At 46.3% G+C, this 26,193-nt stretch overlaps 1 long non-coding RNA gene across 1 annotated transcript in view; it reads left to right on the top strand.

Moving 5' to 3' along the window:
- The first annotated feature begins 2,879 nt into the window (after positions 1-2,879).
- LOC144249792 (uncharacterized) overlaps positions 2,880-26,193 on the top strand; it is a 40,357-nt gene continuing 17,043 nt past the window's right edge. The window contains exon 1 of the long non-coding RNA XR_013342311.1: positions 2,880-2,975. This is a non-coding gene — a long non-coding RNA (uncharacterized LOC144249792). The remainder of the gene's footprint in view (positions 2,976-26,193) is intronic.

Below are 26,193 nucleotides of genomic sequence, written 5' to 3' on the forward strand. Positions count from 1 at the left end.
AGGTCCCATCATCTCAGGTCTCTGTTAGGGGCACTGTGGACGTGCTTTGCTTTCCGAAATGCTCCTAACTTTGCTATTGTTAGTTTCACCTTTTGTACCATCCTGCTTACAGTTCATGGGGAGACCTCAACTTCAGCCCTGCTGATGCCCTGTTCCTGCGTCTTTTTTCTGACCCAGAAAACATTGGTCTTCTTTTTTTAATATTCTCTTTTTGAATTTGATTTCATAGTTATGTTCTTGGAGCAGAGAGGTTGTAGCAAAGCTTGAATTACCAGAGTTCTCATAATTTGGACTCCATGTCCTGCGTGTGTGTGTGTGTGTGTGTGTGTGTGTGGTGTTCAGCCTGCTATAATATATCCTGTGCATCCCTAAAAGTAACCAAGCTGTGCAGTCTAACACATTATACCTCACAGGGCACAACAGTCAGATATTTCATCGGCAACACATTGGAAAAGCCTGATGAAAACACGTTATCACTTCCACATGAAACACACCCATGAGTATCTGAATATTCCCCTCCCCCTGCAAAGGCCACCTTCAGTGAGGGTGGGCACAGGAGGGTGGGCCTGGAGCTGCTGTGGAGTGTGGAAGCAGAGTCCCCCAGACCACATGGGGAGTTGGGTCAGAAAGAAAACCTGTCTTTCTTCTCTCCATCCAAGGTTCATGCTGGGGCCCTGATAACAAAAGACTGCCGCAGTCTGGCTGGGCACAAAATCACGAGCCACTCAAGCAGGAACAAACTTTATTTCCAAAACTCCCGCGAATGCCACGCATGTGGCCTTCTCCCGGGACACACTACGCCAACCGGAATTCCCTCCTACTGCACTTCCCCAACCAATGGGAACTCTCTGGGAGTCCCAGGAGAGCTCCAAAGTAGCAGGCCCAGGAGGACAGCAGGGGTCTAATCTCCAATTGAATGCACATCTTAACATAATCATTATCATCTCAAAGGTTTGCTGGCGTCACCTTTCAACCAAAAATGCTTCATTCCTACTTGGCTATGGCTCTCAGCAAAAGGCAGATTAAAACAAAAGCATACACATTCATTTAAGATACACTGTATCTATTGAATAAGTTTTAGGTGACAGGGAAGCCTCCACAATGAACCAAAGACCCCTCCTCCCCTGTGTATGAGGAGTGGAAAGTCATGGGGAATAAATGGGACAGGATGGAGAAAAGGACGGGCTAAGGGTGGCTGGCTGGAACTGAGGTCGCTGCTTAGGCACCACTCCTCCTCCTCCTCTGTCCTTTCCTCCAGGTTGAGGGAGGGCATCTCTCATCCAAAGGTCTTACAACCTGGTGGTCAGAGAGACCTTCCGCACCTGCCTTCCTCAAATCCCTCCAGTTTGAAATATCCAGCATGCAAGGTACCATTTTCCAGGGGTGGCATGTCAGGTGCGGCATCAGACGGGGTGGGACGGCTCACTGGGGCAGCACCAGGACATCTTAAGTCCGAGCCCGAGAGAAGTTTGGCATTCCCATTGATCTCCGCTCCCCAGGTTTCCTCTTCTCCCTCTCCAGCATGCACCCGTCGAGAGGCAGACGTAAAATCTGCACGTTGACAAAATTGCCCCCTACTATTTCGGAAGTGCTGAAACAAACTTGCCTTCTCAGCACAAGCACCAGCGATGTCCGGCGGCCACTTCACCTCCTCCCTCCCCAGGCCAGTGAGCAGGAGGGCGCCTCCTTTCCGAGGATCAGCCCTGGCTTTGCCTCTGCCGCACACCGTGGAAGACACTAGCGTGTCTGCACGGGACCTGCAGGAACGCAGAGGCAGGCTCTCCCCGGGTTCCGGGGCTTTCTCTCCAGAGCCCGGAGGAGGAGAGCCAGACGCTTCCAAACTCCAGACAGGCCTCGGGCTACACTTCCTTCCCAGTAAAACCCTGACTTTCCGCGCCCCAGGCAGGCGGGAGCTGCGGGAGAGCCAGGCACGCGCACGCCGCCCAGAGCTCACCTGGTGCGTGCACGGCTCGCCCGGGGCCACTTCAAACGCTCCAGTCGCTTCCGGAGGAGCGCGGCAGGTCAGGGCTCGGGCCGCGAGGGCAGTGTCGTCGGCAGGGGGCGCCCTGGCACAGCTGACCGTCGCCGAGCACCGAGCAGGTGCCCCGGGGCCGCCCGTGCCTACGCGCACCCGTGCACACTCACACCTGTGGTCCTGCGCTTCCGCGTCCACCCTGACCCCAGGCCCCTTCGTGCTCTGAGCGGACACGCAGCCGCAGCCGGTCCCTGCCGAGCTCCGGGCGCGCGAGGCCGCAGGAGGAAGCGGGAGGATGCGGCTCGGACCTCTGTCAACTGCGAGCCTGAGGCCAAGAGCAGTTCCACTGTTCTGCAGGGATCTTACAGCTGCCAAGAACTGAAGACAGCCCGGGTGCTACCTGGTCAAGAAATGCGCGGGGCTCCGGATTTGCTTGCTTCTTAAGACAGGGCCTCCCTGTGTTGCTGAAGCTGGCTTTGAACTTGCAATCCTCCTGCCTTGGTCTCCCAAGCCGCTCGGATTACAGGCGATCGCCACCGCGGCAGGCCCCTCTTTGGCCAGCGGCCTGGATTCTGGGCCACTCTTCCCGACTCTGGCAGGGTAGAAAATGACCTCGTCAGGGCCAGGCAGGCCGGACTCCAGGCTGCCCTCCAGAGGCGCAAGATCAGCTTGTCACTTCCCGTTGGGGGAATTTCTCTTACTTTAAGAGCCGCCCTATGTCCTTTGTGAAAATTTATAAAAATATAAAAAAATAAAGGCAAAATTAAAACAATCCACAATCTATTTCCATTTTGCTACATGGGCATCATCTTTACTCACTGACTTCTTTATTTTATTATATTTTTTTGTATTTGTTCCAATTAGTTATACATGGTAGCAGAATGCATTTCCATAGGTCGTACACAACTGTAGCACAACTTTTCACTTCTCTGGATGTACACGAGGTAGAGCTGCACCACATGTACTGAGAGTAATGATGTCCATCTCATTCCACCATGAGGTAAGGATTTATTCGTACTGATTTGAAAACATGGCGCTTGGTTGACCCAGGCTGTGAAGGGATGAGACAGGAGGTGGAGAAGAACATTGGGCCTCCTCATCAGAACTGTCTGAGCCAACAGACAACCCTGTGATCCGCAGAGCCCTATAATCAAATCTCCACTTTGTGCTTCTGGAAGGTGATTCTGGTGACACTGCAGCAAATGGACTGGAGGAGGCAAGGCTGGGACAGGAAGGCTAGTGTGGAAAGGGTTTGTGGGGCAGGGAGGTGGTAGCAGCCCAACACGTTGGGTCTCCAGGCACCAGCAGGGTCCCAGACAGGCCACACAAAGTGCCCAATCCTCACCAGCCCTGCTGTTGCCCTTCTTTACCAATAAGGAACCGAGGTGCAGAGAGTCAGACACACACGGCAGCACTAGGGCCTCCGCATAGTGGTCAGCTTCAGAGTCGGGGTCTCCAGCTACAGTCAGCTCACATGGACAAAGGCAGATGTGGGTGGCAGAGCCCCTTCTCTGTTGCCTGTCCATTAACTGACAGAGCACCTGCTCTGTGCGGGCACCCTGCCAGGAGCTGGGGAGAGGACGCTGGTCAGGGGACCCAGGGACACCCTCACAGAGAGCTTGGGTCCCTTATCATGGGCTTCACACTGTCCATTCAGTTCTCATTTGTCTTCTCATTTCCTGTGTAAACTGGCTGCTTTAAGAATCAAGGATATCATATCAAATTTTATGTACTCTTAGACAAGCCTGTGCTTCTCTGGTTTGTTTTATCTTTATTTTTATTTGTTTATTTTTATGTGGTGCTGGGGATCGAACCCAGGGGCTCACATGTGCGAGGCAAGCGCTCTACCACTGAGCTACAGCCCCAGTCCTGCTTCTGTTTTTTAATATCTTGTAAAATTGAGAACATTTGGAGATTTTTCCTGTAAAGATCATATCATATTTGATATGCAGGGTCGCATAAATATTTAGAGGTAATTAGACAAGTGTCTATATTAAATAAAGACACAAAATGTGCTGGATTCCATTTTCTGGATTAAAAAAGAAGAATAGTAAATGAATGATTAAACTTGCTACTTTTCAGCTTTTCATTTATGCGTACTCTTCGTGAGGCAATGAGATGAAGTACAGTCCAGCCCTGTACCCTTCAAAATGCATGAGTCATTGTCATAGAGACTCCACCCTGAAACCACATGGTGACATCCTCACATCAAAATAGAGGGCTCCAGTGAGTGGGGGAAACGGAGTTGCTGGAGCAGCGTGTCCTCAGAGTCTTTCTCAACCAACACTTGAGGAGGGACGGGCACAGAATGTTCTGAGAACTCATGTAGCCAGGGCGCCCAGGCACTGGGTAAGGAATCCTGAAACGTGAATGGAGGTCAGTGCCCAGGCAGCCGGCTGCCACAGCAGCTGCAGCTCATAAAAGGAAAGCAGCCTCAGGGGCCCAACAGGTGTGCCTGGTACCCGTGGCCAAACAGCAGGCGCCAGGAGCCAGCGAGAGTCACGCGGATGGCCGGACCCCACTGCCGGCTGCGATGTGGCCCGGCCCAGCAGCCAGTGCCCTGGCCCATCCTAACCCTCAGGTTCAGGGTTTGAGTGCTTGGTGTGCAGGTGGCGTGTTGCTGAATACAGCCTGTTGGGAAACAACCACAGGATGGGCTCAGGCCCTGGGCCCACAGCCAGAGGGACCTGGCTCAGTCTCTGTGCATCTCCTGACTTCCAGCCCTACGCTGGCTAGAGGCCCCAGGGACATTTGGGTCTCCTGGAATCAGTGTCAGTTCAGAGCCAGATCCCGCCATCCACAAAAGGTCTGATGACTGCCCTTTCCCTGTGCACAATCACCCTGCTGAAAGGCCACAGGTTCCTGGGGACAGCTGCAGAAAGATGAGCAATCAACTTTCAGTCGTGGACAGGGCCCAGTAGCCCCAGCTCCTGTTCACTCAGGGGTTCTGGTTCCGGGACTGATGGCAGAACTGACATTCTGTTTCATGATTCTGGTTGGACTTTGGTCACTTGACCTAGAACCCTCCATCTACCAGAGGGAGTCTGAATTCGTAAACTTCCCATCTGTTTCACTTCTAAGGACACCAAGACCAGCTCCCAGTGCTCTGGTCTCTGTGGTCAGACTGTCCTAATCAGCTGGGCTTCTGTATCCATCAGGGAGCCAACGTCCACCGGCCTTCTGCAGTGGAGTGCCACACAGCCACTGCTCCTGGGGTTGCAGTGACAGGTAAGGAGAAAATCATAAAAGCCACCAGACAGTGGGACAGCAAAGTAAGGACCCCCAGCTTCTCATCGGAAAAAGTTTGGATAAGAAGACAGTGAAACAATGCCTTCAGCATGCTGAAAAGGAGGGAGACCTGTCAACACAAAATTCTACACCCAGGAGAGATACCTATTAAAATAGGAGAAAAATAAAGATGTACTTAGATCCATGAAAGCTGAAAGCATGCACCAGCTGCATGCCTGTGCTGCAGGAAATGCTTCAGGTGGGAGGGAAATGAGGCCAGAGGGAGGAAGAGCACAGAAATTGGGAGCAGAGGGTGAGCAACGGCTTTCCTCAATACATGAGCCTCTCACAAACAAAAGCCATGACACCTTCCTGTGTGTTTATAAGTTATATAGATGTAATAGATTTAGCAATGGTAGCACAGAGATCCAGACAGCAATAAATGAAAACATGTGATTGCAAATTATGTTGCATCTTACAAAAAGTGGCAAAATAAGAGTTCTAAGCAGCCCATGGGAAATCAGAACCTGTGTTGCCAACTTTACAGCAAACATGGGGAAAAGTATATAAAGAAGTTTGTGGGAAAATTCAAAATAGAAATAAAAAGACAATTCTAAAAAAATATTCAATTATCCTCCCATCTCCCCAAAAAAGGAACATAAGAATGCAAAAAATCATGAGCAGGAGCAGGAAACAAATAGCAAGAGAGTAGACCAAAATCCAATCATGCCAACAATCACATTAAGTGGAAATGGGCTCAGCACTCCAGAGCTGTTAGATTGGATCTTTTTAAAGCAAGGCCTAAGTCCACACTGTCTATAATATGTGCCTTGTAAGGAAAGGGAAAATGAGTAAGTTTAAATAAGAAGATAGGAAAATATACATCATGGAAATGGTGTTAGAACTCTGGAGCGGCTACATCCAGGTAAATATAATGTAAGACAATGAGGAATTTCTGGTACAGAGACATTTCACAATGGCAGAAGAATCAATTCATCAAGAAGACATAGCAGTCATAAATGCGTGCGCTCCATGAGTTTCCTAATACATGAGACATACGGTAGCTGAATTAAAAGAACAAACTTGCAATCTTAGTTGGAGCTTTTAACATTTCTCTCTCGATAATTGGTGGATCAGCTGGATAAACTAGGAGAGAGAGTGTGGAAGAGCTGACGGCACCATTAGCTACCTTGATCAAGCCGACATTTCACAGCGCTACATCCAACAACTGGGGAACACAGTTTTTAAAGCACACAATGAAAGTTTTCCAAGACAGCCCACATGGGGCATGTGAGGTAAGTCTCAAAACTTCTAAGATTTGGGTGCTTACAGAGCATTTTCTCTGACTGCAGCAAACTGAATTAGAAATAATAATGTGAGTAGGTAATGTCCACATAATTGGAGGTTAAACTGGACTGTGCAGGTTCATGCCTCTTATGGACTTTGTCATTTTTACTTCGAGTCGTCTGAGCAAATCCTTTGGATTTAATTCTTGATCATCACGTGGTGGGCCTAAGGAAAAGCAGACCTGTGCTGTGATCATCTCTCCACTACCCACACTGGCCTTCTTGGCACCTGGCTGGGGGCCCTCAGCCTGAGCATCAGGGCAGTGCCCTCAGCTCTTGGTCCAACCCTGACCCAGATAACCAGAGTCTCACCTCTGCATGGACTCCACTGCCCAGGGCTGCCTAGACCAGGTATGCAGCATTGTCCAGAACACAGAGACCCAGTAGCTGCCCTGGCTCTCGAAACTCCATCGAGATTGTATTCTCTCTTTGTCTGGACAGACACAAACCCCTTCAAAGACAGAGCCGCAGGGGACCTATTTGGCCCCAGTATGCACGCTTGTCTTCTTTGTGAGAAATGTGGGCTGCTTGCAGGCCTTTGGTATCCAGGGGGGTTTCCATGATGAGCTCGAGAGGTTCCTGCCTCCAGGGACCCCAAGTAAGCATCACAAATTTGTCTAAAAGCACAGATAACCTCAGCTGGTACTGTGGAAAGGTCCGACTGCCCCGCTGGAGTGTCATGTGTTACGAAGTCAAAAAAGCAATGATCAGTGGCTACGGCTCCAAAGACAAGCCAGCGTTCCCTGTGGGGGAAGAGCTGCTTGTGTGGGCTGCATTCTGTCCCTCAAATTCATAGGTTGAGGTCCTGACCCCCAGCACATCGCGTGACTATGTAGAAACAGGGTCAGTGTAGACACAGCCAGTTGAGATAAGGTCATCCTGGAGCAGGGTAGGCCTATGGGACTGATGTCCTTATGCAGAGAGGGTGTTTGGACACAGCATGGGGGCAGACTGGCTGGCACAGTACAAGATAAGGAACACCAGGGGTTGACTGGAAGCTGGAGTAGGCTCTCCCCAGAGCTTCAGAAGGAGCCGACTCTGCCCACGCCGGATCTCTGTCGCGACGCCCCCAGATGGTGGGACGACAGGTTTCCGCTGTTCCTCAGGAGCCTGCTGGTGGTACTTTTTCTGGCAGCCCCTGCCTGCGAACACACTGCTTAGGACGAGGACTGTCCAGGCTGGTTGTGTGTGTTGCCCCTGAGCTTGCTTTCAGGTGGATCACCAGGTAACCCTCCACAGCCCCCGGGGAGGCGCTGACCCATCCTGCTTCTACAGAGGAGTAGACTCAGTCTCCCAGGGTCAAGGAACTAGCCCCAAGTCACACAGCCAGCCAGCGGTGGGCCAGGACTCAAGTCCTAGAAGCCCAAGAAGGCCCCTTCTCCTGCATGATCCCACCACAAACCAGACTGTCGGGAGGCAGGCTTTCCAGACATTCTTTAAATTTTTATTTTGAAGCAATTTTGAGGCTACAGAAAAGTTGCAAAAATACTAAAAATAACTCCTGCTGAGCACCCACCTCAAGATTCCACCAGTTCCAAGTTGGTTGCAAGGAAGGACCTCGCCTAGGACCAAGGTTGCACCCAGCCACCCCTCGTGGCCACAGTCTGGAACGGGTCTCACTCTTGATTTCAGTGGCCCTGCATTTCTGAAAACCACAGGCTGGTCGTTTTGCAGAAAGCCCCATGGCGTAGCCTGTCCTACCCTTTCTCATGATCAGACCCAGGCTAGGCATCTCAGTGGCAGGTCACGGAAGTGACGTATCCTAGAGGCCCTCTGTCAGGGGCACCTGATGTCACCTGTTCCATGGCTGTCACCATCAGCTCTGGTATTTGATCAACACCCTGTATTTGGCAGGAGGGGGGGGTTACTAAAAGTCTTTCTTTTTATCCTTTGTAATGAATGGTTCTTTTGTGGAGAGGAACTTGAGACTGTATGTACCCCTGACAGGCCCCGAGCTGCTGGTTTGATGGTGGTAGTGGCTGTCAATGATGATGTTTTTTTAATATATATATATATTTTTAATTGTAGTTGGACACAATATCTCTATTTTATTTTTATGTGGTGCTGAGGTTCGAACCCAGGGCCTTGCAAATGCTAGGTGAGCGCTCTACCTCTGAGCCACAACCCCAGCCCCAATGATGATGTCTTAATTCCATTTTCCCCGCTACTTTAAGAAAGTTTCCGCTTCACTCATTTAGATACTTGTTATTTGTTTGTGTCATTCAAACTAATTTTTAAAAGATTAAAATGTATTGAACAACACGGGGGGGGGGCTGGGGTTGTGGCTCAGCAGTAGAGCGTTCACCTAGCACATGCAGGGCGCTGGGTTCAATCCTCAGCACCACATAAAATAAATAAATAAAATAAAGACATTGTGTCCAACTACAACTAATATAGATATAGACATAGATAAATGTATTCAGCAACAAATTTGAAAAATTTAACTGCATATTTAAAATGTTCTAGCTTGGGGCTGGGGATGTGGCTCAAGCGGTAGCACGCTCACCTGGCATGCGTGCGGCCCGGGTTTGATCCTCAGCACCACATACCAACAAAGATGTTGTGTCCGCCGAGAACTAAAAAATAAATATTAAATAAATAAATAAATAAATAAATAAATAAAAAATAATAAAATGTTCTAGCTTGACTATAATCAACTAATTTCCCTACAAAATTTTACCTGAGAAAGTCTGACCTGAATATTGTTGATTTAATTCATTTCTGTTGCCCTCGTTATCATCATTGCCATTCTATCCATTATTGATAATAAATCAAAGTCATTGTTGACATAGAGAGAAATGTGGGCAGAATATCGCTACAAAAAAATGAACCTTTGGAAGTAGCATTGAAAAGGAAGAAGGGTCTGATGCCATTTTCTTGTGAAATAGAATATATAATGCCACAACATTTACTGAATGTGATTTATTTTTGACTGAATTGCAATTAGTATCTGTAAATAGAAAAAAAACATTAGACTCATATCCAACTTATATAGAAAAATCATTCTCGAGGACTGCCTCTGCTGACCCACGGGAGCCCAGGCCCACGTTAGGTCCAAGACAGCCTTGCCAACCAGCAGCCTCACTCTGGAGGCCAGGCTCAGGCCTACGACCAGCCCCACCACCTGTGTAGGACCACAGGCCCCGGTCAGGCCCAGGCCCGAACCCATGACCAGCAGACCTATGTGGGAGCCTAGGACCGGGCAGGCCCAGCATCACCCCGCAGGCTTACCTGGGAGCCCAGGCCTAGCCCACCTCCATCTTGGGACACAATAGCCACCGCCATAGCCCTCCCCAAGCCTCCATGTTGCAACAACACCTAGCCTAGAAGCAGCTGCATCTTGGAACAGGTAGCCCAAGCCATTGTAAGGCCCACCTTTTAGCCCCATCCCTGAAAGTAGCTGCATCCATCTTGGGGCACCCCCACTGCTATCTTTTTTTAAAAAATATTCACTTTTTAGTTGTAGATGGACACAATACCTTTATTGATTTTTATGTGGTGCTGAGGATTGAACCTAGGGGCTCGGACATGCTGGGTGAGTATTCTACCGCTGAGCCGCAACCCCATCCCCTCCACTGCTTTCTTGAGTTACCTCCACTATTGCTGCCAGCACCTTTGTTGCTATAGGATCCATCATGGGACACTGACTGCTACAGTCCGATGCTGAGAGCCATAGCTAAGTAGGAATGACCCATGGCAATTTCCTTGTCAGCCTACCCCATGTTGCTTAGAGGAAGGACTCTCCATTGTGGAAATGGGCTTGCCTTGGACCCAGGTCATTTGCAGTGATATTGCATGAGAAAGGTGACCCTGCTCAAGGACCAGGGTGGATCCGGGTTTAGGGAGGATCCTGCTGGATTAGGGTGGGTCCAGGTTTAGGGTGTATCCTGCTGGGAATAGGGAGTATCCCGCTCCTTGGGTTTAGGGCAGTTCCAGGTTTAAGGTGGACCCGGCTGGGAATAGGGCTTATCCTGCTGCCTCAGGCACCCACCCCGCTCCTTGAGTCTCCATTGAGTTCTCCTGGGATTCAGAGAGTATTTTTGGGATGCAGAGCCCAGTGGAAGTGTGGATTTTCCCCAGAACGTGCTTGTAGAGTGCCGGTGTGAGTTCGGGAATAAAGAATTGCTGTTTGAATCTACAAGGCTGTGAGTGGCTCATGATTTTGCTGCAGCCGGACTGCAGCAACTGACTGGGTACTAGAAGCCCAGCACCAAGGTGAGGTACAGGTAATCTGCGTGGACACTACAAGTTATAGGTCAGAAACTGTCATACCTCAGATCCACACTGAAAGAAAGGGAGACACAGAGAAAGCATGAAAACACAAGGGAGGAAAGTGCCACAAACAAACCAGGATACTACAATAATAGAACCCACGGACAGTGGATTGGATGAAATGTCAGAGCAGGGGTTCAGAATGTACACGATTAAAATGATCTGTGAATTAAAGAATGACCTAAGTGAGCAAATACAGGCAAAAATCGATCACTCCAAGAAAGCGATAAGAGAGCAAATACAGGTAGCAAAAGATTACTTCAAGAAAGAGAGTCTGGGGGAAAAAAGTCCAGAAATCCTTGAAATGAAGGAAACAATTAGCCAATTTAAAAACTCAATAGAAAGCATCACCAACAGACTAGATCACTTGGGAGACAGAACATCAGAAAATGAAGACAAAGTTTACAATCTTGAAAATAAAGCTGACCACACAGTGAAGATTGTAAGGAACCATGAGCAGAACATCCTAGAATTATGGAACAGTATTAAAAGACCAAATCTAAGACTTATTGGGGTAGAGAAAGGCACAGAGATTCAAACCAAAGGAATGAACAATCTCCTCAATGAGATAATATCAGAAAAGTTCCCACACGAAGAATGAATTGGAAAACCAAATTCAAGAGGCCTATGGGACACCAAATGTACAAAATTACAACAGATCTACACCAAGGCACATTGTAATGAAAATGCCTAGCATACGAAATAAGGATAGAATCTTAAGGCCATAAGAGAGAGGAGTCAGACCACACACAGGCAGAGACCAATTCGTATCTCAGCAGATTTCTCAACCCCGATGCTCAAACTCAGGAGATCCTGGAACAACATAGACCAAGCTCTGAAAGAAAAGGGAGGCCAAACAAGAATCTAATATCCAGCAAAATTAAGCTTCAGATTTGATGATGAAATAAAAACCTTTCATGATAAACAAAAGTTAAAAGAATTTACAGTGAGAAAACCTGCACTACAGGGCATACTCAGCACAATGTTCCAGGAGGAGGAAATGAAAAGCAAAAGAAAATCAGCAACAGAAGAAACTACACAGAAGGAAGAGCCACTAAAGGAGAAACCAAGTCAAGTTAAAAAACAAAAATAAACCAAAATGTCCAGGAATACACATCGTATTTCAATAATAACTCTGAATGTGAATGGCCTAAACTCATCAATTAAAAGACATAGGCTGACAGATTGTATTTTTTAAAAAGACCCAACAATATGTTGCCTCAGGAGACTCATCTCACAGGAAATGACATGCACAGACTGAAGGTGAAAGGGTGGGGAAAAACATGTCACTCACATGGGCCACTTAAACAACAGGGGTCTCCATCCTCATATCAGATAAAGTGGGTTTCAAACCAAAGCTAGTGAAAAGGGACAAAGAAGGACATTTCATAGCGCTTAAGGGATCCATACCTCAGTAAGACATAACAATCATAATATCTGTGCCCCAAACAATGGGTCATATATGTATATCAAACGAACCATTCTCAACTACAAGAACCAAAGAGACCACAACACAATAATACAGGGTGACTTTAACACACCTCTCTCACCATTGGATAGATCTTCCAAACAAAAATCAAACAAAGGATCTAGAGAATGCAATAATACAATCAATAAGTTAGATATACATAGAATATTCCACCCAACAACAAGTGAACACATGTTCTTCTCAGCAGCACTGGATCCTTCTCCAAAATAGACCATATGTTATGCCACAAAGCAAGTCTTAGAAAACACACAAAAAAATAGAGGTACTACCCTGCATTCTATCTGACCCTAATGGAATGAAATTAGAAATCAATGATAGAATAAAACACAGAAGCTACTCCAACACCTGGAGACTAAGCAAACGCTATTGAAGCATGCATGGATAACAGAAGACATCAGGGAGGAGATCAAACACTCTTAGAGGTCAATGAGAACTCTGGTACAACTTATGGAAATCTCTGGGACCCTATGAAGGCAGTGCTAAGAGGAAAGTGCATTGCATTAAGCTCATTCATTAAAAGAAGGAAAAGTCAACAAATAAACAACCTCACATTACATCTCAAAACCCTAGAAAGAGGAACAAACAATACCCAAAGTAGTAGAAGAAAGGAAATAATTAAAATCAGGGCAGAAATCAATGAATTGAAACAAAACAAACAATTCAAAACATCAACAAACTAAAAAGCTGGTTCTTTAAAAAAATAAAAAATTGACAAACCCTTAACCACCCTAAAGAAAAGGAGGGAGAAAACTCAAATTACTAAAATTTGTGATGAAAAACAAAATATCATGACAGACACTATTGAACTACAGAGGACAATTATTTTGAAAACTATTTTGAAAATGTATACTCCAGGAAAATAGAAATCCTCAAAGACACTGTGAAATTTCTGGAGGCATATGATCAAGAGGACATACACAATGTAAACAGATCAATTTCAAGCAAGGAAACAGAAGATGTCATCAAAAGCCTACCAACCAAGAAAAGCCCAGGACTAGATGGATTCACAGTTGAGTTCTACAAGATCTACAAGGAAGAATTAATACCAATACTCCTCAAATTATTCCATGAAATAGAAAAGGAAGGAACCCTTCCAAACTCATTCTACAAAGCTAGTATCACCCTGATACCAAAAACAGGCAGAGACACATCAAAAAAAGAAAATTTCAGTCCAATATCTCTGATGAACATAGATACAAAAATCCTCAATAAAATTTTGGCAAATTCCATACAAAAAATATATTAAAAACATTGTGCACTATGATCAAGTGGGGTTCATTCCAGAGATGCAAGGTTGGCTCAACATATGTAAATCAATGAATATAATCCATCACATCAATAGACTTAAAGATAAGAATCATATGGTTATATCAATGGATGCAGAGAAAGCATTTGACAAAATACAGCAGCCTTTCATGTTCAAAACACTAGAAAAACTAGGGAAAGAAGGAACATACCCCCAAATTGTGAAAGCTATCTATGCTAAACCCAAGGCCAGCATCATCCTAAATGGAGAAAAATTGGAAGCATTCCTTCTAAAAACAGTAACAAGACAGGGATGCCCTCTCTCACCATGTCTATTCAACATAGTCCTTGAAACTCTAGCCAGAGCAATTAGACAAAAGAAATTAAAAGAATACAAATGGGAAAAGAAGAACTCAAAGTATCCTTATTTGCTGATGACATGATTCTATACTTAGAGGATCCAAAAAACTCCATCAGAAAACTTCTAGAGTTAATAAATGAATTCAGCAAAGTAGCAGGATATAAAATCAATGCCCATAAATCAAATGCATTTCTATACATTACAATACTCTGAAAGAGAAATTGGGAAAACTAACCCTTCCACAATCACCCCCCCAAAAAAAAAAACAAACTTTGGAATCAATCTAACAAGAGAGGTGAAAGACTTCTACAATGAAAACTACAGAACACTAAAGCAAGAAATTGAAGAAGACCTTAGAAAACGGAAAGATTTTTCATATTCTTGGATAGGCAGAATCAATATTGTCAAAATGCCATATTATCCAAAACACTATATGGATTCAGTTCAATTCCAGTTGAAATCCCAACATCATTCCTTATAGAAATTGAAAAAGCAGGGCTGGGGCTAGGGCTCAGTGGTAGAGCACTTGCCTTGCACGTGTGAGGCACTGGGTTCGATCCTCAGCACCACATAAAAATAAATAGACAAACTAGAAGTATTGTGTCCATCTACAACTAAATATGTGTGTGTGTGTTTATATATATATATATATATATATATATATATATATATATATATATATACATACATACATACAGAGAGAGATAGAGAGAAGTAGAAAAAGCAGTCATGAAATTCATTTGGAAAAATAAGAGACACAGAATTGCCAAAGCAATCCTTAGCAGGAAAAGTGAAGCAAGAGACATTATAATACTAGACCTTAATCTATACTACAAAGCTATAGTAACAAAAACAGCTTGGGATTGGCACCAAAATAGACATGTAGACCAATGATACAGAATAGAAGACACAGAGACAAATCCACATAAATACAATTATCTTATACTCGATAAAGGTGCCAAAACATGAGTTGGAGAAAAGATAGCCTTTTCAACAAATGGTGCTGGGAAAACTGAAAATCCATATGCAGCAAAATGAAACCAAACCCTTCTTTCTCACCATGCACAAAACTCAACTCAAAGTGCATCAAGGACCTAGGAATTAGACCAGAGACCCTGTGCCTAATAGAAAAAGTAGGCCCAAATGTTCATCATGTCAGATTAGGGCCCAACTTCCTTAACAAGACTCCTAAAGCACAAGAAATAAAATCAAGGATCAATAAATGGGATGGATTCAAACTAAAAAGCTTCTTCTCAGAAAAAAAAAAAACAATCAGTGAGGTAAAGAGAGAGCGTACATTTTGGGAGCAAATTTTTGCCACACGCATGTCAGATTGAGCACTTATATCCAGGATATATAAAGAACTCAAAAAACCTAACACTGGAAAAAAAAGAATTCAATCAATAAATGGGCTAAGAAGCTGAACACACTTCTCACAAGAAGATACATTCGACCATCAAATATATGAAAAAATGTTCAACATTCTCTAGCAATTAGAGAAATGCAAATCAAAACTACTCTAAGATTTCATTTCACACCAGTCAGAATGGCAATTATCAAGAACACAAGCAACAATAAGTGTTGTCGAGGATGTGGGGGGAAAGGCACACTCATACATTGCTGGTAGAACTGCAAATTGGTGCAACCAATCTGGAAAGCAGTATGGAGATTCCTTAGAAACTTGGAATGGAGCTGCCATTTGGCCCAGCTATCCCACTCCTGAGTCTATACCCAAAGGAAATCAGCTTACTGTTGTACCAAAGCCACATCAACATTCATAGCAGCTCAATTCATGATAGCCAAACTGTGGAAGCAACCTAGATGCCCTTAAACAGATGAATGTATAAAGAAACTGTGACACACACACACACACACACACACACACACACACACACAATGGAATATTACTCAGCATTAAAAGAGAATAAAATTATGGCATTTGCAGGTAAACGGATAGAATCAGAGAATATCATGATAAGCAAATAAGTCAATCCCAAAAAACCAAAGGCCAAATGTTCTCTCTGATAAGTGGATGCTGATCCATAAGGGGGGGGGGGGGGGCGTGTGGAAAATGGAGGAACTGTGATTGAGTAAAGGGGAGGGGGATGAAGGTAAGAAAGATGGTGGAATGAGGTGGACATCATAACCCTAGGTACATTTATAACTGCACATATGGCATGACGCTATATTGTGTATACAACCAGAGAAATGAAAGTTATGCTACAACTGTGTACAATGAATCAAAATGCATTCTGCTGTCATATATACCTATTTTAAATAAATTAATTTTAAAAGATGCAAGATAATTTGACAAACATAAAATAAAGGCTAATCGTCAAAAAAGAGTAACATGGGGAAATATTCATAAGAATGTACATGTGGCAATATGTGTGAAAACATATATAAATATACAAGAGCTGACACACAAAAAAAGAAAAAGTATTCTCTCTCTTTTTGAGGTGTGGATCATTTGTAGCTTACATTTACAAAGTACCAAAGATAGGACCTGTGGTGGGAAGTGATTCTAATAGGAGTGTCCCCTACACGTCTATCAGCAAGGACCTCACTTGTGCAGGTGCTGATGTGGGGCCCCAGCCTCCAGCCAACCCCTGGCCACCTCCCCGCCTCCCTGCTGCTGTGTCACTGAGGACAGGTCCCACACTGAGCAGGTGCCACCTTGGGATTCATGGGTGAGGTGTGAGATATTCACAGTAGGTGAGCTTCAAAGAGGGCCTGAGCCAGACCTGGCTTCCCGCGAGGGTTCCTAGATGTGCAAGTCCAAGTAGCTGTGGTTGTTCAGCCTGGAGAGCAAAGCCAGCTGCTGGAGGTTCTGCAGGGAGAATGCCCCCTCCCTCTGTCTGTCCATATCGCTCTCCTCTCTCTCTTATTTCTTTCTTGGTTTGGGTGCTCCTTTCCCAAGCTGCAATAATGAAGTGCCACAGTGTTGAGAGCCACAGCCGAGTCGGAATGGCTCCTGGCATTTTGCCAGAAGGAATGGTTGAGAGGTGACGCCAGCGAGCCATTAAGATGATGATAATTAAGTTAATCTGTGTATAATCGCTGTGACTAGATGATGCTGGATTGAAACAGGCTGTGTATTCAGTGGTATATAGACCCCTGCTGTCCGGCAATAGGGCGGCTCCTGCTGCCTCCGGTGCCCACTACTTGCTACTTTTGGAGTTCCCATTGAGTTCCGGTTGAGCTCTCGCGGGGACTCCTGGAGAGTTTGCGTTGGTTGATGTGTGGTGTTCCTGGAAGGGCAGGAGTTCGGGCAATAAAGGAGTTCCTGTTTGAACCTACAAGTGCCTCGTGGCGGCTCGGTTGTTTTGTGCCCAGCCAGACTGGGGAACCACGGTGCGGGTAGCTTAAAGCTGCAGAAATCCATTCTCTCAGTTCTGGAGGCCAGAAGTCTGCACAAGGTGTGGGCAGGGCCATGCTCCCTCCAAAGGCTCCAGGGAGGCCAGGCAGGCCTCTTGGGTCTCTGGTGGCCCTAGCTGTGGCTGTGGCAGCATGGCTCCAGTCCCTGCCGCCCTCCATCCCGCTGTGGCCTCCTCCCTCATCTTCCACATCCTCTTCTCTCCCAGCAAGGATGCCAGCCACGGGCTTAGGGCTCACCCTGAATCTAAGATGGTTTATCTCGAGATCCTTCCGGCCACCTGTACAAAGACCCTATTTCCAAATAAGAGCACATCTGGGCTTCTGGTGGACGAGGCTTGGGGACACCGTCCATGCGGTTGTAACCCAGGAATGACGGCCTTCTGAGGCCCTGGGAACTCTTCGTTCTCTCCCCACCCGAGGCGGCGGCGGGCAGGGACATTCCAGACCCCTGGGCTGAGGGAGCTGCAGACACACGTCCCCCTCCCCCCTCTGGGAGCCCCTAGCAGACGCCACAGCTGTCCCCCCCCTGCGAAGGGGGTTCCATCTGGGGGGCTCAAGCCCAAGCTCTGCTCTCCAGCGTTCGACCAGTGGTAAGATCCCCTCTCTATCAGGCTCCTGCCTGTGTCTCTCACATCATTTGGACCCAGAGTTGGGGAAGGAGAAGCCCAGGAACCCCCAACAGCAGCCTGGGGCATGGAGAGGACATGGGAAATCCTGGAGGAGACCCGGGTGAGGACCACAGTGAGAGCACCCAGAGCTCAGGCAGCACCCTGCGCCCCGTAAAGCCTTGAGGACTAGACTAGATGCAAGGCCAGAGCTCAGAGAGTAGGCTGAGGTTGCCAGGAGCAGGCGGCCCATCCTCAGAGCCCAGATCATTGAAAGAAGAGTCCAGAAGCAGAACCACACCAGAAACCACCTACCCCAGTTTGGCTGCTCCCGGGTTGTTTTACCTGAGTCCAAGTGAGGGTTAGGGAACAGCCAGGCAGAGTGGCTGGGGGAGAGCTTGGGGTGCGGCCACCCTTGCCCCTCACGCTCTGCAGCTACCCCTCTCCCCCAAGCTGATGCCAGGGGATATGGTCCCAGTGCCAAGCTCTGCCTGCAGGAGCCAGTGCCCCACCCCTGAAATAGGCATTCAGCTCCTTGGTCTTGATAAACTTTATAGACTTGCAGGAAAACGGACCAGAGCCCTGGGGGATTCTGTGTTCTGATCTGACAGCAGCCAGTGTGTCTCAGGGCCCAGGACTCTGCAATGCAAGCCAAAGCTTTAAAATAAAAAGAACAGGTGGCAGGATGTTTCTGCTGGTTGGAAAGAAGATGCTGGATAACAGGTCACTGGTTCAGATCAGGACTGGGACAGCTGGGCCCACAATGAGTCACTTCACTGAGTGTAGAATTCTGTCGGCTCACTGTGCACAGGTGTCTCCATCAGGATGCGTTGGTCCCAACAGAACTGGGCTGAGCCAGCTCGCCCTTTCAAAGGGGTCATGCCTGGCCTTCTCCAAAATTACATGAATGCCGGATTTGTCATCAGCGGGTAGACACTCATGGATGAAGCAGCTGCACGTGGGAATGAATCTATTCTAAGAGCACAGGAATGTCTCTGGGGCGGCAATGCCTTCAGAGCAAAAGCAGATCATTCTCTTAATGCAGCCTCTATTTCAGACATGTGACCTCATTGTCAGAAGGTTAGGATTTAGTCAGGGTACAGCCCAATGTGTAAGGCCATGTGGGGGACAGATTTGAGCAAACCTAGGCTTTCAGCTTGGGAAATGACACAGCCTGGGTGACAGCCGTGCACTCCGGTGAGTCCATGCCAGACCACTTCAAAATTCACCTGCACTCCCAAGCACAAGGCAATCGTGGGCATGGAGGGCCCACAGGGTTTTGTGTTCACCCTGGGATTAAATATTTGATGCACAGAACTTAAAAATCAACCGATCCAGAGAGGACTAGAAATAAAACTAAGTCCTCTTTGAAAATTAATCTGCTAAGATGAATGATTTAATTCCACTCAGTCTACTAAATGATTGATTCAAGAATTTCTAATTTCTGTTAGTTCTCAGATGTCAAAATCCATTGCTTCACTCAGTGAGTTGTGTTTTCTTCCACAGCCACAGCTGTCATTCATATATATATACAAAGGCAGGAGCAAAATGCAAAGGATGAGGGGCAGCATCCACCAGAGTCCTGGTGTTACAGTGGCCACATCTGAGGGTGCTTTAGAGTCCCTTTTGAGGTTAGCTTTAAGATCCAACATAGTCCAAATCCACTGTGTAGCTAAAGCCTGCAACCCAGTGACTCCAGAGGCTGAGGCAGGAGGATCACAGGTCCAAGGCCCGCCTCACAATTTAGTGAGGTCCTGACTCAAAATTTTAAAAAGTCGGGAATGTAGCTCATTGGTAGAGTGAGATACATAAAACATATACATAAAGAGTCTTTTCCTTCAAAAACTGAAGTGCATTCCCTAAGAGTGAATGAATATATAAGACAACAATTTATCAACTTAACTTCAATAATATAAAAGAATTAAAAGGCAGGATGTTTGAAAAAGCAAATTATATGAAAAGGAAAATTGTAGCCTAAAGAAACAAATAGGGCAGACTTCCTAGCCTATCAGACTGCAATTCTTGGTTCATAACAGTTAAGGGTTGAGGATGAGTTGTCTTCTGACAGCAAAGAATTCAGAAAATTATAGCCACTTGTTGCAAAAAAAAAAATATATCATTTTCTGCATTTGCTAGGACTTGAAAAGTTTAGCAAAAAGCATGGAACTGGAGAGACAAAAATATATGAAGAATTAAGAAATTTGAAAAATCAGCATCTGAAATAGACATGGCTGAAATGGAATTATTGGCACTGAGAAAAGTTTTAATATAATTACAGTGAATGCAGGTGGTGAAAACCTAAAGAAGTCCAAGCAAGGCAAATTAATATTGAAGACAAAAACAAGGATCCAACGTAAGTATAACTAATGTCCTTGAGGAAGAGGGCTAGCAGAGAATAAATAGTAATTAAAGAAGAGATAGGAGAAATATACCTGAAATGAAGGGTAAACTAAATATTTCACCAAAGAACACATCAAATTCTAGGACTCAATACCACCTGGTACACTGATGAAATTACCTGATACAATTAACGTTAGTAAGACCTAATTCATGTGCAATAAACTTTATCCACTTAAAGTCTATGGTGCAGTGAGCTTGACCAATTTATACACTGTGACTTCTGCCCACCCCAGGAATTTCCATCCACTCACAGGCTCAGAGCTCTTTGCAGGTTGATCCTCCCCTGCCAGCCAGGCCTCTTTTGACTATTTTGATTCTTGGAGATTAGTTTGCCTTTCCTAGAATCTATACAAATAGAGCATTCAGTGCTATGTATTTTACATCTGGCTTCTTTCACTCAGCATAATGCTTTTGAGATTCTTGTTGGTGTGTACTGGTTACCTGTTTATTTTTTTGGTAAAAATACTCCATGCATGGAGACACCACATCCTGTTTGTCCAATTACCATTTATTTTTCCCAGTTTTATCTATTTTAAATGAAACTGATATAAGCATTCTATAGAGTTGTAGATGGGCACAATCCCTTTATTTTTACGTGGTGCTGAGAATTGCACTCAATGCCTCACATGTGAGAGGCAAGGGCTCTACCACTGAGCCACAACTCCAGTCCGTGCAAGGCCTCTTGTGAATGTGTTTTCATTTCTTTTGGGTAAACACATAGGGGTGGGCAGGTTTTAACTTGTTGCAGAACTTCTAAACCACTTTCCAAGATGGAGGTTATCATTTTACTTTCCCACCTTCAGTCCAGAGAGTTTTAGCTGCTCTGTGACCTCACCACTGTTTAGTACTGTCAGTCTTTTGAATCTTAGCTACCGTATGTGTGTGTAATAGTATATCTCATTGCTATTTTATGTTGTAGTACACTGGTAATTAATGTTTTGAAAAGTGTATTTTGCCATACCTTATTAAATTACTGAACTTTAAAGATGAGGAAAAATTCTTCAGTCTATTGGGGGGAAAGTCAAATTTTTCCTAAGGATTGTGAACTGACTTGGCATTTTACTTCTTCCAAAAAAAAAAAAAAACTGGGAAAGAAAACTGTGAAGTAATTCTGCAAAGTTCCAAAGGAGACACAGTGTACCCAAGACTCTTATTCCCAGTCAGGGTATCAGCCACAACTCAGGGAACATGAAAAAATGCAAGAACACTGAAGAGTCGGAAAACTCAACCAACCTGACCCTTCCTTGGTGAGGTTGACAATTAGTGGATAAGTAACTTTTTTCTCATTGAAAATGAGTTCAGAACAGAAGAATCATCATAGTCAATGTCACTGCCAGCAGCACTACCAGGTTGTCTGATGCTTCAGCCTGGGTTCTTTCCTGAAGTGTGTTGTTACTTATTATCGTGGTCTGGTACACTGAGGTGTCACTGAAAAGCAAGATTCTTAAGGATAACCCAACAGGTGTTTTTGATGTTTTCACTGAATTGTGTACGGGGTCTCCAACTCCATCAAAGATCCTTCTCTGAGAGTGTGGCAGTGGAATTACCCCATTTTTTCCCTCTCTCAGAGCAACAAGGCAGTATTAGTCAAGGATGCACAGAAATGCAGAGAAGGAGGTTCCCTTTTAGTGAGGCACCAAACATTCTGGCACAAGGGACACCAAGATGTTGTCGCATCTCACTGTATCACAAGTCCCGCTTGCTCAGATCTTCAGCATGGCCATTGGTCTTCAGTGTGGCCACTGGTCTTCTTCAATGTGGCCACTGCCTTCAGCATGGCCACTAGTCTTCTTTATTGTGGCTGCTGGCCTTTCTTATAGTGGCCATTAGTCTTCAGCATGGCCATTGGTCTTTGGTGTGGCCATTGGTCTTCTTCAGTGTGGCCACTGGCCTTCAGCCTGACCACTGGACTCCATCATCCAATCATGAGTAGAGCTCTTCCTTCTCCCAAAGGAAGCCTCCTGCCAACCCAGGGACTGGATCTACAGAGTGGGCTCTGCCAGCCATGCACCAGGCATACCTACCTGTATCAGTTCTTCTTCTTGCCACGTAACTCTGTTTCATGGGTGAAAATAATGCAACCAGCAACTGCAGTAAGTTAAGGCAAATTCTCATAGGCTGCCAAGTCTGAGCACACGTAGGGCTTCCTGGGCTTGAAGGCCATAGACCTCTAAATTGTAGGTGAGATTTGGAATAAATGTCCATTTTTCTGGGGAGAGGTTTCACTGTTTTTGTTAAAATAAATTTTAAATTCAAGCTCATGATTTATATAAAGTATAAAATGAAGACATGTCAATGATTGTATATAACTCATTATCTAATGAGGGATTCAGTGGGATGCCACAACTTATTTAAAGCATTCGAAGAATATTCACAGTCCTAAGGAAATACTGAAAAAGAAATTACACATAAGTGCAAAAGGCTCTAGGTTCCATCCCAGTGTAAAGGTAAAATTTCTAAACTGATTCTAAGCTGCAAGAGTCTGAGTTAAAGTGTAAAAGACTGGGCATTGTAAAGTTTCTAAATTGAAAGGCTTGGGCTAAAAAAAAAATAATAATAGGCCAGGTATTGTTAAAATTCCTCTGCTACCCCCAGAACCTGTAATCTCTGTAGCTGTTAGGACAATACCTGAACTGCCCAGTAAATATTTCCATTGATTCCCTGGTTGTTTATTAGCTAAGGGCTCAAAATAGCTCAGTAGGTAAGCATCCAGGCCACAAAACCAATCAGTTTAAATGTGTACCCCGCTTAGTAGTGACCAATCACCCCTGCCCAGACTGTTCCAACCAATGAATGCACTAATCCTGTCTCAGAGTTATTGTTCAATTTTCCCACGCCTCAAGATGATTTGTTCTGATGTATGCAAAGCCCCCCACCCTCTCCAAAAAGTGTACTTAAGCTCTGCTTGACCTCTGCTCTGGGCTCTGGGCTGCTCTCCCTTCCTGAGTGAGCCTTGAGCCCCAGCATGCTGGTTCAATAAAACTCCCCCCTCCTTATTGCATGAAGCTGGTCTCTTGTGTGGTCTCTCCCTCCAACGCTCCGCCGGACCCTTACACCAGAACCCCCCCCCCAAAAAAAAATTCAATTTATGTGAACTGGTATATCAATGGGCTACCAAAGAAAAAAAATCAGTTAATGCATTAAAACAAAAATTTAAAAAGCTCCCTCAGCAAGCCTGGTGTGTGTCCCAGTGGAAAACCGCTGCTGAGGGGGTGCTAGATCCCAGGCTCTGGCCCACTGCCATTCTAGATGACCAAGGAAACACAAGGACTCTGCAGGTGCCTGAAGTCACCACGACTCTACGAAGGTAGAGAACCAGATGGAAACGCTGCAAATGGGTCTTGAGGTGTGTTCCCCGAGAAGAGAGCACACGTGGACGGCAGGAGCTGCTGTGGGGCCTGTGGGGCCTGCCATGACACACGCGCTTCCTGAAACACTCACTTGGCTTTACCTTAGATAAGATAAAGGTGGGACGCAGCAAGGTGGGACGCAGCTCCCATCTGACAGCCCTGCCCGTGGCTTTCGCCAGGTGTGGAGCAACCTGAACGCTAACTCTAGCACTTCTCTTTGTATAAAATGGGAAAAGAGTTCTCAGTGGGGTTGGGGACTCTGGGAGATCTCAGACACTGGAGGTATAAGGCGACCCTGGAATTTTTCTCTATATGTAATCTGAACTGGGGAGGCAAAATTAGAATTTGTCCTAAAATCCAAAGTTGTGATATTTGTATCTTTGATTCCAATGGGTTCATGTGTCTAAAGTAACTTTGTTAGTGTCTACAAAGTGACAATAAAACATTTTTAAATGAACACAACATGATCATGTCAAAGGTCATAGCTCATTTGTCAGTCAGTCAGGAAGCCTTTCTCCCTGGAAATCATCAAGACACACAGTCAGTGCGAGGCACTGAGAAAGATCCTGTGTGAACAGCATCCCTGCAGCCCAGAGTCAGGGGGAAAGTCAAGGTCGTCTCTTTCCTTACAGGAGAAGATGATCACCAGAGTGACGTCATCCCCATGTGGCTTCCCATGCCCCCAAGTGTCCCTCAAAGCAGAGCCTGAGACCCCAGAGGTGTCTCCTGCTCCCGACATGGCCTGCATGCTTCCTAGACTATGTCTCTGCTCCTCTCAGTAAGTCTCTGTCTGTAGGTCATTGACATGTCCTTAAATTCTTTCTGCAATGTTTGTCAAGAACCCCACCGGCCCTGAGTTGAGGACCTCTCTCCAGGAACTCCCCCCAGGGTTCCTCTGGAACAGCCCAAGAATGTGCTCTCCCCTCCTTTGTCCCTCCTGCTTCAGTCTGGCCCAGGGTTCTTGGCACTCCTCTGAGACTTGGGCCAGCCCTCTGTCTGTGCCCTTCAAGTTTCCTTTAGCGTCCCAGAGGGTGCTCAGGAAGTGTCAGATGTGGTGCTCACTTGGCTCCTTCAGTGGGGCTCCCTGTGCCTACAGCCTTCCAGTATTCACAGCGCCTTCTCTTGTGCCTTACACTCTCCCAAAAGGGGCAGATGAGGGACAGGTACCCAGGAGTACTATGGGCTTGGAGACCCGGCAGCCAGGTATCCTGGTACCAAGAATCAGCCTGCAAGATTCCACAGGCATCACCTCATGCCAGTCTCCCCACCATGCTGCCAGGCAAGCATCTTAGCCCAGGTTGCACAAGGAACACCATGAGGTTGGGGTGTGGCAAATGGTGAGCCTTGGCTGGCAGGTGCAAGGACCTGGGTTCCATCCCAGCACCAAAAAGAGAAGAAAGGTAAATAAAACAGCAACCCAGCCTGGATACTTATTTTCTCACCGTTCAGGAGACTGAAGTCCAAGGTTAAGGCCCCACAGAGCTGGGTTCCTTGAGGGCTCATCCCGGCTTGCAGATCAGATCACTGTTCTGTCTGGATCCACACACGCCCTTTCCCTGGTGCAGGAGTGTGGGAGAGGAGAGAACACACTTCTTTTTCTTTTTTTTTTTTTTCTTTTGGTACCAGGGGTTGAACCCAGAGGTGCTTAACCGCTAAGCCACATCCCCAGTCCTTGAATTTATTTACAGACAGGGTCTCCCTGAGTTGTTTAGGGCTGGCTTTTTTGGGATCCCCCTGCAGCCTCTGGAGCAGCAGGGATTACAGGCATGCGCCACTGAGCCTGACTTACCCAGGGCCTTACCCTTACCCTTGATTACCTCCCCAAGCTGTTTCCAAACGCAGTCGCACAGGTGGTTGGGGCTTCAACATACAAATTTAGGTCAGACGTGGGGGGCACATTCAGCACATAGCAGTAAGAATTATCATCAACTTATAGAAAGGAACACTGAAGCCAATGGCAGTTAAGCCATCTGTGCCCTCAGAGCAAAGAAGAGCCAGAGGAAGCTGAAACCACCTGCCCAGGCTCGGAGCCTGCCTCTGGCCCAGGGGCCTCCTCCCCTCCAGCCCTGGCCGCCTCCCCTTGTTGGCTGCTGCATCACTACTGGCCTCACTCTAGGGACAAGAGAGTCACAGTAAAATCAAGACCTGGACAGCAAGTTTACACTGCTGGACAGTGGCCACTCCTCGGCTTAGCACACAGGAGCCCCAGACCATGGCCAGGCTGGAGAGGTCAGAGGAAGGCGACCTGGAGTCTACAGATGTCAGGCTCCACAGCAACAGCGCTCTGCACCCAGAAGAGAGCAGGGGCGAAGAGGAACGAGATTCCAAGGGCACCACACCCCATAGGCCCCTGACAGGACTCCAAGCCCTGAGAACCCAGCCCAGGAAGCCCTGCAGCAAGCCCAGCAGGGGACCCTGGGTGCCTGCCCATGCCCTGGCCTCAGAGCTCAGGACTTGCAGCCGCCATCTGCCCTGAGGATCAGGAAGGAACCAGAGTGCAGTGTTTTGTCCTCCTAAATATGATCATATGTTGGGATTAGTAAT

This window comes from Urocitellus parryii, chromosome 2 (genome assembly GCF_045843805.1).
Source record: "Urocitellus parryii isolate mUroPar1 chromosome 2, mUroPar1.hap1, whole genome shotgun sequence".
Classification (NCBI taxonomy): Eukaryota; Metazoa; Chordata; class Mammalia; order Rodentia; family Sciuridae; genus Urocitellus; species Urocitellus parryii.